A 21,088-nucleotide genomic window follows, 5' to 3' on the forward strand; every position below is an offset into this window, starting at 1 on the left:
CCTCTCTGTCTGTCCAAAAACATAATTTGTATACTTTAAGGGAGATACAAGGGGAGTTTTTTCAAAAGGGCTCTAATTTTTAATATTGGTAGTATAAAATATGACCTAGTAAACATAGGTAGAGATAAGCAAATGTGCTTAGAAAACCATGACTGCCCTCAGAAATTGTTACTACTCATCTGTGTACTAAGACTTTCTTAAGAGTCACAGGAGGAAATCCGGGAAAATGAAGGGACAACAAGATGGCATAATCTTCAAGAAGTGGGATGTGGGCACCCTTCTTCCCCTGTGATGAAAGCTACCAATGACTGAGAGTAGGTGATGACAGAAAAACAGCAATCAACTGTAGGGCCATGTTAGTTTTTGTATGTTTACAAAGCTTCACCATTTGTTTTTTAAACCTAGATGTCAACCATGCACCATACCTCCATTACCCTATATGGGAATTTCAGCGGATTTGTTCTATTTTACAGGTTTTCAGTCTTGATGGGAAAAAGGAGGACAGAGTAGTGATAGTTGTTAAAATACAGTAATAAAGGTTGAGTCTGCCAAAGACAGCACCTAACAAAATATGTATATTTAGGAAGAGGCAAGATGGAACTGAGCAGGATACTGTGGATAAGGTGACAGACAAGTATCTACAGAGAATCCTAAGATATTTGTCTTCCATTTCATAAAGTGCCCCCCTCACTTCACAGATAAGGAAACCAAAGCATAATATAATAACAGCAGCTAACGTAATACATCCGTACCATGAACCAGGAGCTATGTCAAATATTTAAATATATCATCTCATTTAACTCTTGTAAATAGCTGACAAGGCAAGTATTATTATTTGCATTTTACCAATGAGAAAACTAAAGCTGACAGAGATTAAATAACTTGATCAAGTTTCACAGTAACTAAACAGAAGAGCCAATACATGAACGAAGATGTGTCTGATTTCCAAATCCAGGTTCTTAACCAGGAGGTCAGTAGATCTCAACCCAGACTCCGCATTAGAATCACCTGGGAAGCTTTTAAAACCTACTGCTGCTCAGATCCTACCCCAGTTAATCAGAATTCCTTACACATGGGACCCAGACATGGGTGTTCATTTCCAAGCTCTCCTGGGTGATTGTAACATGCAGCCTGGATTGCAAACCACTGCACTATGCTCAGTCTCTTTGCAGTGGCTTTTCCCCTGCCCAACTATGTACTCCTTGCTATGTTCCTTCATCATGACTATCTGGAGAAGTAATATACATGTGGAAATTTTTACAAAGCATTGTCACAGCAGAATATGTTCACAAGTCCAACCAGAGAGAAGCCTGTTAATATCTATCTACAGGCTATGATGAGTGAACACAAAGAAGACTCAAATTTATCACTCTCATCCCCAAAGGGGAAGTATAAGGCTGGCCTTATAAGCCCTTCATACCAAAGTTAATTACTAAAATTTGGAAGGTCCTCCTCTTTTTCCTTCACAAATCCAATAAGAGTAGCTACTAGACCCAAGGGGAAAAGATCCAATTACTACTCCTTTACAATGCTATTTCACTCAGGATCTCAAGACAACCGAAAGTCATTCCAAATAAAGTAGTAGAAGTAAAGAGAAAAAAATGTATGTAGTAAGAAAGTAAGATTTCAAGTCAGAAGTCCTAGGTTTTTGTCTGTACACTGCTACTTTACTGCCATGAGTTGACCTTTGGTTTCCTTTTCTGTACTTAAGCTACATCTCCCTTAGCGCCGTGATTTTAAAAGTGTGGTCCCCACCAGCATCACCTGGGAACTTGTTAGAAATGCAAATTATCAGTCCCTACCCCTAGACTCAGAATCAGAAACTCTGGGAGTGGGACCTAGTAGTCTGTGTTTTTAACAAGCCCTCCACATGATTCTGATCATTTCCAGGTGATTCTGCTGTATCTACTTCATAGGGTTGTTGTCTAAGGACAAAAGGAAATTGTGCAAAAAGTTGTTGGTTTTTATTGCTACCTGCTTAAGTCAGAAATCTCAAATTCTCTAGCAGAAATAGAGAAATAATATTATAGCCTACATTAGTTAGATTAATAACCTCATTTCTGAATTTCACTTTGTGTAGACGAGGCACAAGTCAACCAGAGGTTATGCAATTAGCTTGGAGTCAAAGAGAAAGCAAGGAGTAGAGCTGAGAAGGAAACCCCAGAATGAACTTGATTTTAATTCAATCAAACTGTTAAGGTACCAACCACGCACTTTCATCTATAATCACAATGAACCTTTTTATAAACAAGTCTCTATCTCTCAGCTTAAAAAAATATAACAGTAGCTTTTTGGATTTTAAAATGGATTGACTTCTATAATTCTGGGCTAAAGGCAGCTCAGGAAGCAATAAGAAATCACGAGCTTTCTACAGTGAGAAGGTGCAACGCCCAAGACCTCTCTATGTGTGAAGTGCAGACAGTACTCCCCCTTGCTCACCTCACATTTCTGATTATTGCAATGGTGGAAACCATGAGAAATAAAAGTACGTATCTAGTGGTTGAGTTTTCACTCTGTAATATATATATATTATATATATATAATATATAAAATATATATTATATATATTTAATATATATATATATACACCAACGCTTCTGTAATATTATTATTTGGATGCTGTAAAACATAAACTGGATTTCAGGATATGCTTTGGAATGTTTTTTCCCCATCCTCCTATCAGTAGCACTCTATCTTCTTACTGTAATTTATCTGATATAGCTACTAAGATGCTTGATAGTTTTACATGCAAGGGTGCAGAAAAACAAAGAGCAAGGGAATGGGTTGTTAATGAAATTCTCTGATTGTAAAAAGCACTTTGGAATGATCAGGTGGTAAATAATAATAAGAGGAAATAACCTAAAGTGCTTAGATGCCACAGCAACAGTCACTGTAGAAATGCAGAAGAGATCAGATATGAATAGAATTTGCATTTTATGCAGCTTCTGTGTGTGTATATAGAATATACAGTTGCTAATTTTTCAATAGTGTTGGTAAAATATTGTTCAAAATCTATTCTTACTATCTTATCACTTTAAAAGGCATCATATAGAAGCACCCATGTGTCCTAGTGAAATGGTGACTCTGTGTAAAGAGGCTAGAGAAACAGTCTCTTTCACATGAAAAAAGATCCCAAATAGAAGGAGAAAATGAAGAAGAGAAAATAGTAACATTATCATAACAGCTATGGAGACATACACAAAGATGATCTCTGAGAAACATCAGGGACAAATAACTCTGTTAATGTGTGGCAGAGGAACTACAATGAAGATATATGGTCATACACCAAAAATACAGACACGAGCTCTTTCTCTTTGCTGGGCAATTTTTATGGTAGTGGTTGTTTTTAAATGAAAACAGGGAGAGGGGAGTGAGAAGTAAGGTTTTTTTTAATGTTGTTATTGTTGCTGTTTAATTTAGCTGTATCACTAACAGAAATTCCATACCAGGTACTTCCAACAGTTGCATGACCACAGTGCTTATCATGAATTTACCTTCTATTTTCTTGTTACTTTCCCTTATTACTTGTTCATAACCCAATGCCCATTCATTAAGGTATACTAAACGTTTGTCCATGGTTACTCTACTTTTGAAGATGAAGATGAAGAGTTTGAAGAGTTGGAGATTCTCTTAATTACAGGGGAAGGTTCTGATTAGAATGCTGAGAAAGCAGAGACCTTAATAAAAAGACCACTAGCCAAATAATAAAGGACTGAAGATTGAATCAGCCAAAATACACAATTCCCTCCCTTTCTTTGTTCCTTTCCTCGGTGGATCCTTTTGTCTTTAGGATCTTTTCTGTCTCTGGTCATTTAAAAAGCACATCCAGCTATACTTCAAACACCTCAAATTTCCATCTTGGAAGAAAACAAACTCTCTCAGAGAAACTAACTCTGTGTATTCACAAAATTTGCACTTATTTCTGGAATAAGAAAATGGAGAGATAATTACCAACATAAAAAAGGAATAATAATATTAGTAATAATGATATTGATACCAGTACTTTGGATTCTAGAGCATGTTTTATCACAAAGATTCACCTGTATTAAGGGAGACTCCAGGACAAGGAGTTCATTAGGCCAAAGTCAGACTCTCTGGAAAGCTGTAAATGCCCTCAGAACAGACTTTAGTAATGAACAAACACTGGGACTGTAGCATAAAAGCATCTGCCTGTCCCTTGTTCTAAAAGTTAACCATTAAGCCATATGTTGTTCATCCTGATTTGGTTTACTCAATTCTAGAAATGTGGACGCACTGATCAGATTGCACTGGCCAACTGAACACTTAGTGAAGGCTTCGTGAAGACAGTGTTCTTTCTTCCCACCAGTCCTACCCAAAGGGCTTCTATTATCAGACTATCAATTCCTTGTTGCTGATGAAGGATGGAAAGTATCATCTTTTGAAGAACAAGTTCTTTCTCTCCCTGAGTTTTCTGGTTTTGGTACATTCAACATTTTAAGTGCTTAATCTCCTCCTCATTCCACCCCTCCCAAACCATTTCCTCTCTTCTAGTTTATTCTTTTAATTATTTACAGACTTGCTTGTCTGGACACTTCATTCTAGTAGAAGTTGGCTGATTTTTTTCAACACCTTTTAGTGGAATGTAATAATAGACGAATAGAGAGGGAATTGGTCTTTAATGGTATTTTTAGGTTTCATATGTGAAATATAGAGATTTTTTTCCCTTTATTGATTTCTCCTGTATACTGTCCACTCTACATCTTGAAATGGCTACAACGGTGTTTGAAAAATTGGTTGTTTATCATTGTTTAAACCTCTTTTTAAAACAGTTTTTGCAAGCCCCATTTTACTCTCTGTTTTAAGGAACTTTTTGTTTGGTTTCGTTTTCTTTGTGGAGTCATGCTGGCAGAGAAACACAGTCTAGAACATTGCTTTTAAATGTGGTATGATTGGGAATATAACCATATTGAATCTATATTCAAAATTTATTAGATTGAGCCATGTGCAGCTAAAAGGAAAAAGAGGTCATAAGTCTTTAATATTTTTCACAAATACGAGCAACAAGGGATGCGAATGTTAAAATTCATCAAGCACAACACGATACCCCACTGTTGGAAAGACATTTTCTCTTGTCCAAAATTCATTTCAGGGGGCAAGGAGTTGGGACATTTACATGTGGGATTTTCCTCCATATTTTTGATAATGAGTATCTGGGAATGTGTCTTGATATCTATGTAATATTATATTTGTGAAAATGATACATTATAGGTTAGAAACAGCATGACAGGAAGTTCATTTTGAATACAACTAAGAATAGGAAATTTTCCTATGCTAACTTTCTGGAGCTGTTCATTTTCACTTATATTTCCCTGGACTCTAATGCTTTACAGAGAAGAACAAAAGTTGAAGAACTTGGGGATAAAGAAAAAGGATGAAGATAGCCCATAGTATTCAGATTTGTAAAAAATAATGGCAATATTTATTTGTTTAAAAAACAGGATTTGGGGCTGAGTTTTAGAGTGCTTTTTTGATAAATGTACAATAAAGCCTTCTGAATCTTCAAGAAGTGAAACATCTACCCTACTTTAAATTTAGAGTGATAAATAGTAGTGTAGACATACATCAAAATTGGCAACAGTCAGAATTCGAGAGAAGGAAATTGAACATTCATTGTGACTGGAGGAAGGGTGAGCATGAGAGATGCAGCCCAAGAAAAGCACTCATGATGTGTAATCCAAAACCCAGCATCATACATAAGGTTTTTATATTTTTCTTCTCAGGGGAATATTTGAAGAACGATGGTTCCAGGGTTCTTGTTATAGTTTTTCTTTTCTTTTTTTTTAGCCTAAATTTCACTCTGAATTCTAGGGAAATTTCCAGAGTTCCTCTTGGAGGTTTTGACCCAAATGCAGTAAGTGGTTGTGGCAAAGAGACAAATTAAGCCAATCTACACTAACGTCCAAGTCCTTGCTCAAAGCAAAGTCTTGGGATCTGGACTGCAAACTGGCAAATGCAATGGTCCAACTGCGGAAGGGCAATACTAAGTAGTACCCTGGAAAATAAAGATTCTCAATCTTGGTAGGAGGGTAGTCCTACCACTGCTTTACTGTATGTGCGCACTGTAGCTAAATTATCTATCTCCATTTTAAGTTACCCTGCGGAAAAGACAATGTGCTATCTGTTTGGTATACGTTTTCCAAGCTGTAAACCATAAAGTGCTATGTAAAATAAAGTGATATTGATTAATGCCTCATAAGAGAAATATATAGATTGATGATGAAGGATTAAAAATGCATTACATGTGTGCTTTATAAAACTACTAAATACTACTAGTACTACTAATAACAATTCTTCAGAAATTTGGTGGGAGAAAAAAGATCTACAGAATATAGTTGCTGAGAAAAATCATCAGGTTTTAATTTTGGAGAAAAAGACTAGGAGAAGTCACAGAAGGCTTTTGATGGAAGGTCTGAAACCCCTCATCTATGAACCACCCATTTTAAGCTCCAGTTTATTCAGAACTAATAATAACCTGTCTCCTGAAAGCAAAGGGATCAGTAAAGAAAGTTGCCTACACTCATGTGCTTCAGACTTCTGGAGACCTAGTGAATCCATAGCCTGAGGCTCATATTTCTATAAAAATGATAACAGTTAAATCTCATCATCACTTTGTTTGCTTTGAGGAAATTGGCTATGCCCCCAATTAAATTATACAACAAACTTCCTTCCCACTACCAATAATGTAAATATATAACCAGGCACAAAAATGTGGTAAAGGAGAAAGGATGAGTTTTAAAGTCTTAGAACCTTGGGTTTGCATCCTCTTTCTACCCCTTAACAAGTCACTTAGCTTCTCTAGGTCAAAGTTTTCTCATCTATTAAGTGAAGATAATGGTACCTAGCTCACCCGATTGTTTTAAGAACTAAATGTAAAATTCTTGGTGCAGAGAGGTCACTCAATAAATGGCAGCCAAATCACTGTCTGCAGTAAAATCCAGATATAACATATTTTGCCTGGACTGTTGCTCTGGGTGGTAAGTCTGGTATCCAAGCTACAAAATCCATTAAGCCGAAATAATTTGGTCATTTTAGCAATGCATTTTAGAGATATTTTTAAATGACATTTCCCCAAAGTCAAGCTAGCTTATGGTTATATGGAATTGCTGTATTTACGAGGGAGCTTAATTCAGTTCATAAAATAGTGTATCTAGTGTTGTTCCCCAAATCTAGGATTGTAAAGACCTTCCGCCAAAGAGGATAAGAGTGACATTTAGAAAAACAAGTTTTTAAAAAACTATAGTAGGAAATGAATGTAGATTATCCAGATGACAGGAAGTGCCCCAAGTCAAAGCAACACGGAGAAGAAATATGTGCTGCAGATGAAGAAGAATGGAATGACACTTTAAACACTCGAGAGAGGTGGAGTAAATATCAATACCAAGCCCTAGAAGCCTGTAGGTTAATAAGTGATTGAAACTCTGACTCTAAGGTAAGAGGTAAAGAAAGATTCAAGAATACGTATCATTGGGAAGAAAAGCAGTGAGAGCAAAATTCCTAGGAACCAAGAAGCATTTAGTAATAAAATCCTTAAAAGTGGTATGCTTGCTCCAAGGTGGTGCTAGCTTCAGAAAATACAAATATTGATGGGTTAAATCAGGACTGGAGAAAATATAAAACCAAATATGAGCAGCTCTGAGGGAAAAAAAAATAGGCAGCTTGGGACTCAACTGTCATCACAATTCATTTGTGTTTCACATCCCACTGTTTGTGACATTAACAGAATTCTGAATTTAGCAATGAACTATTTTTGTATTGTGAATCTCTGCAGCCATTAATAGCCCTATGATCTTTAAAATACTTCCAATTAATACTATGCAAATTAGGGGTCACCTAAGAGTTTCTCAAATTAATTCACTTTTTCTATCATTTGAAGTGGAGTGTTAGCCCTGCTCTTTATTTGCATTAAGTCCAAATTATTTGACTATGTTGGTTACAGATCCTTTGGTGGCTTTTGCTTTTATTGCCATTTCTCAAAAGATAAAGTTAGTTTTAGGTTTTTGAATTTTATCTTCTTTAACTAAAATAAATAAAGCAAATCTTTTCATAAAGGCATTTAAATACGTAAACTTTACATGTAACGCTCCTATGGTGTGACAAATATTAAGCAAGGCAATCAGGTATTAGTATTTATTATATTGGAATGTATATACCAATTTACATGAATCATATCTATATTTAGATATATAATGGGCTTATATTCATTGTACACAGTGCTTTTCTGTCTTATTATTGCCATTGTTAATGGATATCATTTATCGAGTATCTATTATGTCCCAAGAACTCTTCTAGGCACTATACAAACATACCGTGCAATGAGGCCATTATTGCTCCATTTTCTGTTTAAGGACTTAGGCACAAGAAATAAGGCGTCCATGATCACATAATTTGTAAATGGTGGAGGTGATAATCAAATACATGGCTGTGCAACTACAAAGTCTACATTCTTTTCACTATATAGTTCTGCCTTTCATACTGAGGCAAGCCTACTATTTTTTTATTTTATTTTTTAATTTTTTTTTGCAGTACGCGGGCCTCTCACTGTTGTGGCCTCTCCCGTTGTGGAGCACAGGCTCTGGACGCACAGGCTCAGCGGCCATGGCTCACGGGCCTAGCCGCTCCGCGGCATATGGGATCTTCCCGGACCGGGGCACGGACCCGTGTCCCCTGCATCGGCAGGCGGACTCTCAACCACTGCGCCACCAGGGAAGCCCAAGCCTACTATTTTAAAAGCTTAACCTAATATGTTGTAAAGATTCCACACAACTGATTTTTTCTAATATATTGTTATGGTTTTGTGAAATCTTTCTCTTAAAGTCACCTACACTTCTACAGAATATCTACATTGATGTTCACATGCTTTTTCTTGTAAATTCTAAATCAATTCAAAAATTATTTAAGCATCTAATATGTAGCACTGCTAGGCTAGATATCTTTGTTCACTATTACGTTAAAATACAGATCTTGACAATGTAGAAGTCTCTGCTTCCTGAAGGTGCCTCTTTAGGTCAATTTATATTTCTAATCATTTTCAGTCACTGATGGTATAGAACATTAGGGCTTTGGATTTAAAAGTTCCTTTTAATAAAACAATCTAGTTAACCACAAAGTGTTGAAACAAAATCTGTAACATGAAGGACATTTAAGGCAGATTTAAACATCATTTCCATTTAGAAACAGAAAATTAGTCTGCATAATGTCATTTATCTACCGAGCTAAATTATAATTTTCAGCTATAAATCCATATTCTTAATGTGTGTCGCAAAGATGATATCTCTGACCCACCCTCAGTAGGAAGCGTGTTTTGAGTTGTTTTGTCAGTAGTGACAATGGAGTTGCTTTGGACAAAATATGTTTTCAGCAAGTTTCCTTGGTAATGAAAATAACTGTAATAGTAATAATAATAACAGTAATCAGCATCATAATAATGATAGCACTTACTGAATACTTTACTATGTGCCAAGTACTGTGATTAGCACTTTACATGCATTATCTTATCTTAATCATTTCTCAAAATATCTCATGAGGTATGTACTGTTAATAATCCAGTTTAACAAAGAAGGACACCGAGACACAGAGAGGCCAAATAAGTTGTCCAAGATCACATAGACAGAGAAGAAGCAGAGCCAATGAATCTGACTTTCACACCTATATCAGGTGGGGGTGATAGCAGGTGCTATGATGTTTGTTCCGGAGAATACTTATATGTGCTCTTCTATCTACATCAGCTCCAGTTGGGGCCCAGCTGGTTTGTAAGCCCAAATCTGAAGACAGCTAACAGGAGTCAAAGTTTGAGTTGCTTCTATTCATATTGCCTGCTAATTAAAATGTTCCCTTCCGAGAAGACAGTGGCTGTCTGGCATAGCCCTAGAACATAATACATGCTCAAAAAGTATCTTATGAATGTTAACAATGGTTTCTCAAGTGTTGAGTTAACTGGTGATTTCCACACACCCCCTTTTTTAAAAAAATAGGTTGTCCTATTGTCTAAAATATTTTCACCATGGACACATACTATTTAGGTGATCAGGTGAAAAATTAGAAGTTTACTTTAAAAAATCCTTTTTGTTTTGTTTTACTCTGAGGTTGTTAGTCTCAGTTAAAACCTGACCCCCTCTGGGAAACCTTTCCTATTGCCTATGCTCTGATCTATTCTAGGGCAGTACTCCTTCCTGTGACCTTTAGAACATTATCAAAGCCAGTATTGTTAATTGCTTGTCTTCTTTACCTTTATTCACTTGAAGATTGACCCTATAACTTATCTAGGTCTTAGACCCCTGGGTATACTGAGTGCCTAGCATTCAGTTCATTAAACAATGAAAAACAAAATCCAGGACACACACACACACAAACACACACACAAATAAGCAAAAAGATGGAAAAGAAGGATTTTGTAGTTGACTGTGAACACATTTTGGTCCTTGCAGGTAGCTTGTCTTCCCCTTACATTATGTGCAGGTCCCCATGAAAAAGGGCTTCCCACAATAAGGAGAGTCCTGAATTGATGGGTTTGTTCCCTAGAGTTCATAAATCCATCATGAAATGTATGTATTTATACACACACACACACACACACACACACACACACACACACACATGCACACATACATACATAGACACATACACATTATGAAATAACATGAATATATTTGGAAGTCATGGAGAGTGCAGTAGGCAATGTCTCAAAAATGAAACATATATTTATATTACTTTACATTTTATATTTAGTAATTTTATTCCCTTTCTAACCATAATACATTATATACCCTAATATAAATTTCATGAAAGTAGAAACTTTATTCATCACTCTATCCCTAGCTCCTAGAAGAAAGCATGGCACTAAATACGCAATAAATACATGTTAAAAAGAAGGGAAGGAAATGAAAAAAGGATATAGAAGGTCTCACAATATTTCTCATATTGTTCTGGAAATAATAAAGGGGGAGGGTGTCTCCAATACTTTTCCAGGAAAACATGAATCATCAATGAAATTGCAAGCTCATCCTGTTCCTCAGACCAGCTACCAAATTCCTTTATGCACAAAATGTCTCTTCTAGCCTGCTGACACCAATTTCTGGCACTCATGGGATTGGGAGCAGGGTACTAGGCAGGAGCAGCTCAAGTTCCTCCATATTTTGCCCTACCTGACAAGTAGGGAGGATGCTGCCATAGGCTCCAGCATTTCCTATAGGTGAGCTGCCCCAGAGGGTCAGTGGAAAAGGACATACAAGTCTTCATAATGTTAGGAGCATTCACTTACACATTTCTCTCCTCCTCTCAAAAGGAATCCTGGTAACAAATCACTGATTGATGATAAGAGAAATGGAATTAGAAGTTCCCCATGATACCTCCCATTCCAGTCTTGGGGGATGTGGTCTCCTGCTGAGGGGAAGAAGGAGGAATCCACAATGGTTTCTTACGTTTTGCCACATCCAAATTGTAGCGGGGTCCTGTTATGCGAAATTTCTACCAAGTATAAACTCATACTGATATAATACAATGGAAATCTTCAGTTTACTCAAGGGAAGATTATGTGGCAATTCATACTTACTCTAGTACAGAGAAGACAATATCCTAGTAGTAATAAATTATCCTAGAATATGCATTTTTTTCAGACAATGGAAGGACTTGTTTTTTTTCATCTTTGTATCTCTAGTACCAGATGCAACATATGACTTAGCACATAGTAGTTTTCAGGAAATGATAGCTAAAAAGTTTAAGAAAATCTTCCTGTAATGGTGAGATATGGTTTGAAGGGTTCAAACAAATGCAGAATGTTCTTCTAAGCTTGATCTTTCCAGTCTCATGAGCAGGCAATCATCACTTATTATTGAATATGCATTAGTGTTTTGGTCAGTGTTAATATAATAGGCCTTCGTCAACTATGGTATGGAAATCCTACCATTTTATGTTCATATACTAGAAATTTTAAAGTCATGATCTTGAAATAGTGGTTTTCAAACTTTAGTGTACATAACTAACCTAGGTAGCTTCCTAAATTGCAGAGCCTTAGACTCTATTCTCAGAGCTAATTCAGAAATTCTGGAATGGGGCCCAGGGATCTTCATTTTGACAACCATCCTAGGTAACTCTGATACAGGTGGTCCTTGGACTACTTACTATGGATTGGGCTACAAAGGTAATGTGAAAAGAAATCTTTATGCTTCACTTTTTCAATATGGAGAAAAGACTAGCTTATTCAATGAGACTTAACCATCAAAATTACCTGTGGAAAGACCAGGCAGTTTGCTAAGACTTTTGAAAATGAACGAAGGGAGGATGCAAGGGCAAGGACCATTATATTCAAGACAGAAAGGGTCCTTTTCACAACTTCACGAAGACTGACAGTGTGCTTAAAGTAAAAGTAGGAGAAGAATGGCAGCAGTGTAGCAATGTTTCATTAACAATTTAGGGAAGCAATGTTGATTCAACAGGTTTATTTGATAAAATGTGTTTTAATGGCTATTCTAAAAGTGGATGCCTTCTGAATCTTTGATTTACTGTTAAACTATATATGTATATATATATATATATTTACATGAAATAATTTTTAAAATTTCCTCCTTAAATCCCTATTTTCCATAATATCTTGGTCTTGCCAACGTAATTGCACTCATTGAAGCTTCCCCCTCCTCCACCCAAGAAACTTCTCCCCTGGGAGTGAAAGGAGATTACTGCAGAGTACTCCTCCAGACATGTCCCATGGAAGGTATAGCTGCTGATTCTGTCCTGACCTCTAGGTCTCTGCAGCCTATAATTATTTTCAATGGGAGTTGTCTTAGCACTGAGTTCTCTAAATATTCAGTCTGTCATTCTTCAAGAACTTTAGCAATGAATGATGGAAATTTTTAAATTATTCTTATGAATGTTGTAAATTGCATAACTTGTCATAGTTTTCTCTTTGACTTGACTGCATGAAAGTTTAAAGGCAAATGTATAGCACTTCACCAAATGTAGTTTGTGTACCGACTTCACTCTTGACTCCTTTTTATATTTTTGCTCTTGTTTATTGTTTTTGTTTGTTTGTTTGCCTTTCTTATCTACTTTTAATTCATGTATTTCACTGTATTACTTGTTTCTTTTTCTTTGTCAGCCATTTTAATTCCCTTTTTGGAACTAGGTGGCAGAAATAAATGAGGAAAACAAAAGTGTGTGTGTGTGTGTGTGTGTGTGTGTGTATTAGATATATATATATCAGATTCACCTAAAATATAAAATAAAAACTAATCTCCTAAAATAATGGAAATATTTTGTAGTCTTTGGGCTAATAGATTCATTTTATTATTTGCAGGACTGCAGTTTAGGGAGGCATAAAATTAAAATACCACTATGAGAATAGCCATATGAAATTGAACATAGGTATTTTCGGCACCAGATCATTAATTCTGACATCCTTCAGTTCTGAAAGCCAACTATAGCTGTGTTAAAATCTGTGCCTTCAGTCTTTTAGACTGACTGTATAAAAAAAAAACAAAAAAAACGACCAACTCCTAGCCTTAATCAGTCTAACAAAGTGTGCAATTCTAAAAATATTTATTCTTTAAAAAATTATATATGTGTGCATATATTATTATATATGCATATATTATTTACTTATATGTATTTTGCATACATATATATGTATATATCTTAGAATCTTCAACCAAATTCTTCAGTCCTTTGACTCCATCATTATTTTCTCTTAAGTAATTTTCATTAAGCAACAAAGAATGATAAGTCATCTCCACAATGAAAGCTTATATTCAAGCTGGGTTTAGTCTATTTTCTGTATTTCCTCTGATAATGATTCAGCTAGTCTCAGACTGATTCTAGTAACAACTCAGGTTAAGTTAGAAGAACTCTAATTGGGCACTAGACATCTTAACAATGATACTCGTGTTAATTTGTCCTTATCTAAGCACCTTGGGCTGAAATATTATTGTGTTTGGGACCCAAATATGACTTTTGTTCTTGTATTAATTTCTGGATCTCATATCCTTTCAGATACCAAAGGAATATAGTACCATGCTGGAATAATGCCAAGTTATGCTTGTTTTTTTCTTTTTCCCCCCATCATGGGCAACCAATAGTTGACTCATACTTCCATTACATCACAGCTGGATTACAGATGTGCTCTTTAGTCTGACCTCCGCATGTCTCTTGCAACTCATTTGTAGATAGTCCAGAAGCTAGCAGCTGGATTTCATTTTTGTTCCAGCAGTCACCATTTTATAATGTTTCTCCAATTCACTGTGAGTTTCACTATTGACAAGTCAATCCAAAACTCCAAAAGGCATTTAAACATAGTGAGTTAAATCAGAGAGAAAATATTACCATTAACTTGACATAGGTTCATGTCACTCAACTACATTTTGCCACCACTCCCCATACATCAAAAGGGTGTAATGGTACAATTCTCCCACAGAAGACTAATGAAATACTTAGCAAAAGTAGGTGTTTACAAAAAACTTTTTAAAATACAAGTGCTGTATTTTTTTTTAATCTTGCATAGAACTCTGGTTCAATTTTTGAGCCTTTCCAAGTCCTCATAATTCTGTGGTATTCATAATAAAGCAGGCAGATGGTTTAGTCTTTGAACATATGCTTTAAATGCCCCCTTTGAAAATAATGGGCCAAATTGTGCCCTCAGATAGTCACAAAAAACTTTAAGGAGGCTGGCTCTTGAAATCTGAGGACAGAATGTTATCCAGTGGGAATTAAACCTTTAAAAAATATATTTTTAAAACTTTCTTCTGAGCTCTATTCTACATATTAAGGGAAGCCATTTTTTAATAAAATAGGATATAGTAAGAAAAATCTTAAGCAGCACAATATTGCATGGTTCAAGGCACAGATAAGAAGGTAAAATATGTTTTTTATATTTATATTTTAAAATCCTGATTGTCTAAAACCTTATGAGAGTTGTCTGATTTAATTTTTGAGTGATTGCCAGACTTTCCATTTTTATTATTATTCCTATTATTATTACTATCATGTAGATGTTTTATTGTTAAAGCACTTTGCAATTATTAATTAATTTAGTTTAAATTATGTTTATGCCTTTGTTTTAAATCCATGTTATTCATAGTTATTATAATCCTAAAATGCTATTTCGCCAGCCAATTAGTCTCATTTCAAAAACAGTTTGTTGTTGATGAAAGAACATTTTCACAGAATATGAAATTCATCCTCAGTGGATATATGTGTTTTGATAATATTGTTCACATAACCTAGCTGTACTTAGCAGTATACCTCTGTTTCTATATGTCAACATTTCATACATAGAATGAGCCTTCATTTCCACACTCGTATTTTTATGTATTTAAATTTGCTTTTGAAAAAGTCTCTAGTCTCACTTATCTTACAATGTCCACACAACTCAGTAGTTTGATTAATACGTCAGCTAAAAAGACCACACAATTGACAATAAGGACACTTTGGTTATTACAGAAGCCCGGAGTTTAAGGAACTATTCCAGAACTGTAACGTCCCTTTAGAAACTCTGAACAAGGACTAGCTCGGTGCTAATGTAAAACAGAGTTTACTTTGAAAAATAAACGCAATAGTTGTACCCAAATGTATTCAGGACACTGATAAGACAGGTCATAATTAACAATATTGAGAATAACTGAAGAGCCTTAAATCAAGCAATAATTTCATACAAATACCCACAAATATCTGAGCAAAGTTTATAACTATTTTTTGGGGCAAAACATTAACATACTCTTCTGCTAATAAAGACACAAAGTAACTCTGAGAAAACCTCCCTTCTCATTTCTCTAACTTTCACAATAAATTCAGCACTGAAACTGAATTCTCAGTCAACGTAGAAATATGCCGAGCAGTATTCCAATAAACAACAAATTGATTTAAAAAAAAACACCAGATTAAAAATTTCCCCCTTACTCTTGCTTCGCTTTGTTGTTTCACTTTCCATGCACACACAATCACACTTACCTGCACAAGTCTGAAACATCAGCCTATGTAATTTTTTTGAAATGTACTCTGTACCGATGCATTTTTCTGTGTTTCTTTCTAACCCTCGGGAATGTTAAGAATTTAGGAAGAGAGCCACAGCTTAAGAGAGCAATTATTTGCCAGTAAATACTCAATTTGCTTGTCCTGTGATTTTTCTTCTAACTTGCATATTCAATAATCCGTCCCTGACTGCGTCACGAGCACAAAAAGTCTTTTCTCCAAAGGAGAACACTTTCGCCAACCAACCTTCAGCCATGCCAGGGCACAGCTCGTCAGGGTGATTTGTTAGCTTTAATTAATAATTCCTCACTCTGGCCACTTTAACAAATAATGCGGTGAGACTGGGACGCTAGATGGCTATGATTCAGGCCAATAAAACTACAGTGGAAAAGAGGTGGGGAGGGGTGGGGGGAATTCAGATGCCGTTTATAAACACCTCTAATCATACTCTTTCAGTTTACAATATAGAGGACATCTCTGCTGAATTACCATGTTAGGTCCACCAATTTGTATTCAGATGGGAGCCATATGTTTCTCAACTTTATCTGCTAAGGCCTCCTCGGTGCCAACACAGTTATCGGGCAGACAACATTTACAAAAGCGGTCTCTAGCCTTCAGATTGCAAAAGTTTACTGCAGGGTGAAGTTGAGAAATCAGACATATACGGCACTTCTCAGTGAGCCTCTGTAACGACTGAGAGACTCTACAGAGGTAAGAATTATGAGTGTCAGATTTGCTCTCATCCACTGTCTGATACTAGGCATTTCATTTAGTCTTTTTTTTTTTTTTAAATCTCATACCTCATCTTCAAAACAGTTAACAATAATGGCTGATTTATTCATGCATTCCACAAACATTTACTGAGTCCCAACTATATGCCAAGCACTGTATTAAATGCTGAGAACTGCTTTTGAAAGTAAGACTTTTCCAGTTAACTGACACAATCCATGTATTTATTATATAACATAAGATCATGTACTTGAACAAAGCCACCAAACAGGCAGTGTGTGAATAAAACTAAGGATTCATAACACTGTATGGTCCAGTCAAACAATCAGTACTTGACAGCACACTTGAATCCATGTGCAAAAGTGACGCTCAAAGTAAAAACAAAGAATAAGAAAAGGTAAAAAAAAAAAAAAATTTTTTTTTTCAAAGATTAGAAAGTTTCCCTCAAGGTGACTAGAACATTCGGAAATATATCAGTCTATTCATAAGCAATGTTAAAAGGTTCACAAGCACTTAAGGAACATGCAAAGTTATAGGACATTTTATTCATGCCTTGATCTAATATGTGTGTGTGTGTGTGTGTCTGCAAGTTCATTAATTTATTGGGTATATATTTATTGAGCACCTACTCTATCCTAGGAACTGAATAATACTATGTATCAAGAGATAAATAAAGCACTATCCTCATCTTCAAGAAGCTCACAATTTAGCCACTAGATTCAAAAAGGGAAAATCTAAACAGAAAACGATTGGGTTGGCCAAAAAGTTCATTCTGGTTTTTCAGTAACATCTTACCAAAAAACCCAGACAAACTTTTTGGTCAACCCAGTATAATACACTATAACAAAGGGAATGACATAAATATGCATAAAAGTATGAGGCAGGGCTTCTAGAAGTGATGCATGGACTATTTCTAAAGATAGAGTAGAAATATCACTGGTAGAAGAACATTCTAGAGAGAGGCAAACCTTTGAACTTTTATTAGAATTAGATTACCATTTAGAAACTATGGTATTTAAAGCATGATAAGTTCAGGTATATAATGATAAACATTTCAGGATTTTAAAATGAATTTCTTAAGAAAAAAAGGCTCCCTAAACGGTGATATCTTGACATCACCAGAAAAGTAAGCAGTATCTCCAGGGTTTTCAGTTGTCTTAGGCAAATAGGAAGCATTCACAACACATACTTTTTGTTTTTTTCCAGCCCATCTATCTTCTTTCACTATGTACATACTTGTACAGCTTCTGTTTTCATTAAGCCATAAGATAAATCATATCTGCATGACCAATAAAGGAAGGGGAAAATCTATATCCATTCATTGGTCACACGTATAACTCTAGCCAGAGAGTACAGGCTATACAGTACTAAGAGTGAAAATGTTGAGGAAAAGAAATGATACCCCAATACCAAAAAAAAGTTCTTTCAGAGCTAGGAAATGCTCCTGAAGATTGCGTAGAGTTCTTAATGACATTAAACATTTTGTTTTATATTAAACTCAATAGTGAGGCAGCCAGAAGAATACTGCATTTACCATAAATCATTAACCACTAGCCAGTTTGAAGAACTGATACAATGTATTAATTTATTCAACAGATATGTATTGAGCTCCTGACATGTACCAAGCACCTACCAGTTATGGTTTGATTTTTATTTCTGCAATACTCATATATAATAAGTTTACCATTTACTATATGCTAGGAACTGATCTAAGAACTTTACATATATTATCTCATTTAATCCTCACAATATTACAAAGTAGGTACTATTACCATCTCCATTTAATAGATTATGAAACTCACAAGTGGTAAATCTGGATATGCACTATGTGGATTCATTCTAAACAATGAGACCAGTGCCACTAACACCCACCAAAAATCAGTTCCACTACTTTATAGTTACCTAGTCACATATAATATTTATGTTATTATTTTTAACCTAGCAAAATTAAGGTAGTTTTGAGGTTAATTTGAGAATTGAGCTAAACTTCTATATTTAATGAGAGGCATGTCTCATAAAATAAGACTGGAAAATAGCATTTAAGGTATCAACAGGCTAGCAGTTGGGACCAACTGGCAACTAGCTTGAGTTGGGCATGTTTTAGATAATAAAAACTAGCACCACAGAACCATGTGCTATGGCAGCCCCCTTCTCCCTTATTAAAACTTCACAAACTCTTAGAAGGTAATTCAGAATCTTCTACACCTTTAGAAGCAGAATGAGACAGTGGTTTAAAAAGTGAGAGGAAGACCTTGACTCAGAAAGGCTTAGGTTTGAATCCTTGCTTGGTCATTTATTAGCTGTGTGCCCTCCGTCAAATTAATTAGGTTCTCTGAGGCTCAATTCTCTTATCTCTAAAATGGTTTGTTGTGAAAATTAAAGGAGGTAATGTAGTAGGGTACAAAGCATAGAAATTAGCCCAGAATAGATGCACAATATATGGCATTTGAAGCATTCAGAGTTAAAGCTTATTAATACAACTAAAATTTTCTGTTTCTGAGCCAAATGACACATGTAATATGTAAGCCTGCCTTAGACAATAAATGTAAGTAAGTCTTAGCTAAAGCAAATTGGACTTGGTAGTCTGGTAGAATTTCCTTTGAGAATGTTAATAATATAGTTGAAATGGTTGTGTTTAAGAAAACAGAGCTGACCCACAAAATAGAAAGAGATGACACAAGAATTTACCAGTTAATAATAGACAAAAAAATCTTAATTTTCCAAGTGATTAATACAATGTTACATTTCATTTAGTGGAGATGTAAAAGCTTATTTGGGACTCACTGCGGAAGCCAGCACTCAGTACAGTCATAGGCTTTCCTCAGACAACCCGATGCTGCTAAGTTTGCTAGCTACCAGCTAACTACCAGCATTCTCCAACCCCAGGCACCCTGATGCCTTTTCCACATACTTTCTTCTCACTTGACCTTGATTTAAACCAGCCATCTCCAGTTCTTGATCTAAAGTATAGAGCAAATATTAGTGGAACACACATTTACTGATGGTGATAGAGCTGGTTGTAGGTGAAATGGGGGTATTTCTTCATGGAGGGGGTCATTGGAGGGGCTTCCCAAAGGCTCTTCTCATTTACTTGAATGTGTATGTAAGGTTTCTCTTTTGAGGATTCCTTTGGGATAAGGAACTGCCTGGACCCTCCATTATTGGTTCTTATTCGATGGCCTCTACCTGAGATCAGGAGATGGGGAAATCAGCAGACCAATTAATAAGCACAGGGATTTTCTGAGCCACAGTAGCCTGAGTGGGATCTCTTGGGCAGTCAGAGCTTTCTAGAATCTGCTTATTTCTCAGTTAGAAACGCTAATTGGTAGAAAGAAGAAGTATGGAAGACTACTTCATGTACTCTTTCCCTGGGATACCTAGATTGGTAACAATGACTTAGTAAAATTTTGGCCAGGTTGAGTCTCTCTTTCCTTATTAACTACCTGATTCTCCAGACTTATTTAGGGAAATTTAATCTTCTGGTTAAAAATGATGACAAGTAGACATTAGAACAGAAACAGTTCAAAGTTGATACTATTTTTTTATAACATTTTCTCAAATAAATTCCATATACTTTACAGCTTCCAAACTTATGCATTTTTACGTATGTACATAAATACCTAATACCTAAATATTTCACTAAGTGATAACTGGATAATGATGGAGGGGAAAGGTGATTTAATTCTGTCTAAACAAGAATTTTAGAAATATTCATAAATTGTTAAGTGGTGATCAATATATTTGACTGTACTAGGTTGAGATTAAAACCTTAAATTTCTCAAAAGGTCCTTGTCCCTTGAGGCATTACTTTTTCAGTGAAAGTCTCCAACCTTTACAAATGTGAAAATTGGGATTCCCCAAAGGAGAAAAATATTTCTTGTCAGAAAACTAGTCATGGCTAGTTCACACAGTGAAGGAGTCCAAGACCTTGTCAGCTTTTCTGTGACCTTGCTATGTGATTTGCTACAAGTCATTTAATATCCTCTAATGTCTCAGTTTTCTGTCTCCTTATCTATGATACCTAAATGATATTATCAAGATAATGTGGAGAAAATATTTCTATCATCTCATAGAGCATATGTTAAATTCCTAAATTTCAGGGTATCCAATGATACTAGCAGTATCAAATGGGTAGAATGACACCAACACCCTGTATAATCTTAAATAACATATTTAGTACCTCAGATTTTCACTTTTTCAGCTATAAAATGGGTATTGTCATGTTTACATTTTTGTTCAAATACTGCATTAGAATAGAGAGATTATTGCATAATCTATTAAACTTTTCAACAAAAATTTCATACAGTTTAAAAAATATGACCAATACAATCAAGTCAACAAAGCTGATTTTCAAATATTGATATATTAGAGGAATTGATCTTAA

At 35.5% G+C, this 21,088-nt stretch overlaps 1 protein-coding gene across 18 annotated transcripts in view; it reads right to left on the reverse strand.

Annotated features, from left to right (window-relative positions):
* Positions 1-21,088, reverse strand: part of ZBTB20 (zinc finger and BTB domain containing 20) — a 799,009-nt gene that overhangs the window by 398,880 nt on the left and 379,041 nt on the right. For 4 of the 18 annotated variants that reach the window (XM_082839968.1, XM_082839963.1, XM_082839965.1 and 1 more), the window contains exon 1: positions 15,955-17,468. The exons of the other annotated variants lie outside the window; for them this stretch is intronic. The gene's annotated coding sequence lies outside the window, so the exon portion shown is untranslated. Of the gene's footprint in view, positions 1-15,954; positions 17,469-21,088 lie in introns of those variants that run through there. 18 annotated transcript variants of the gene reach the window in all.

This window comes from Leucopleurus acutus (assembly GCF_964270905.1).
Source record: "Leucopleurus acutus genome assembly, chromosome: 5".
In the NCBI taxonomy this organism is placed as follows: Eukaryota; Metazoa; Chordata; class Mammalia; order Artiodactyla; family Delphinidae; genus Leucopleurus; species Leucopleurus acutus.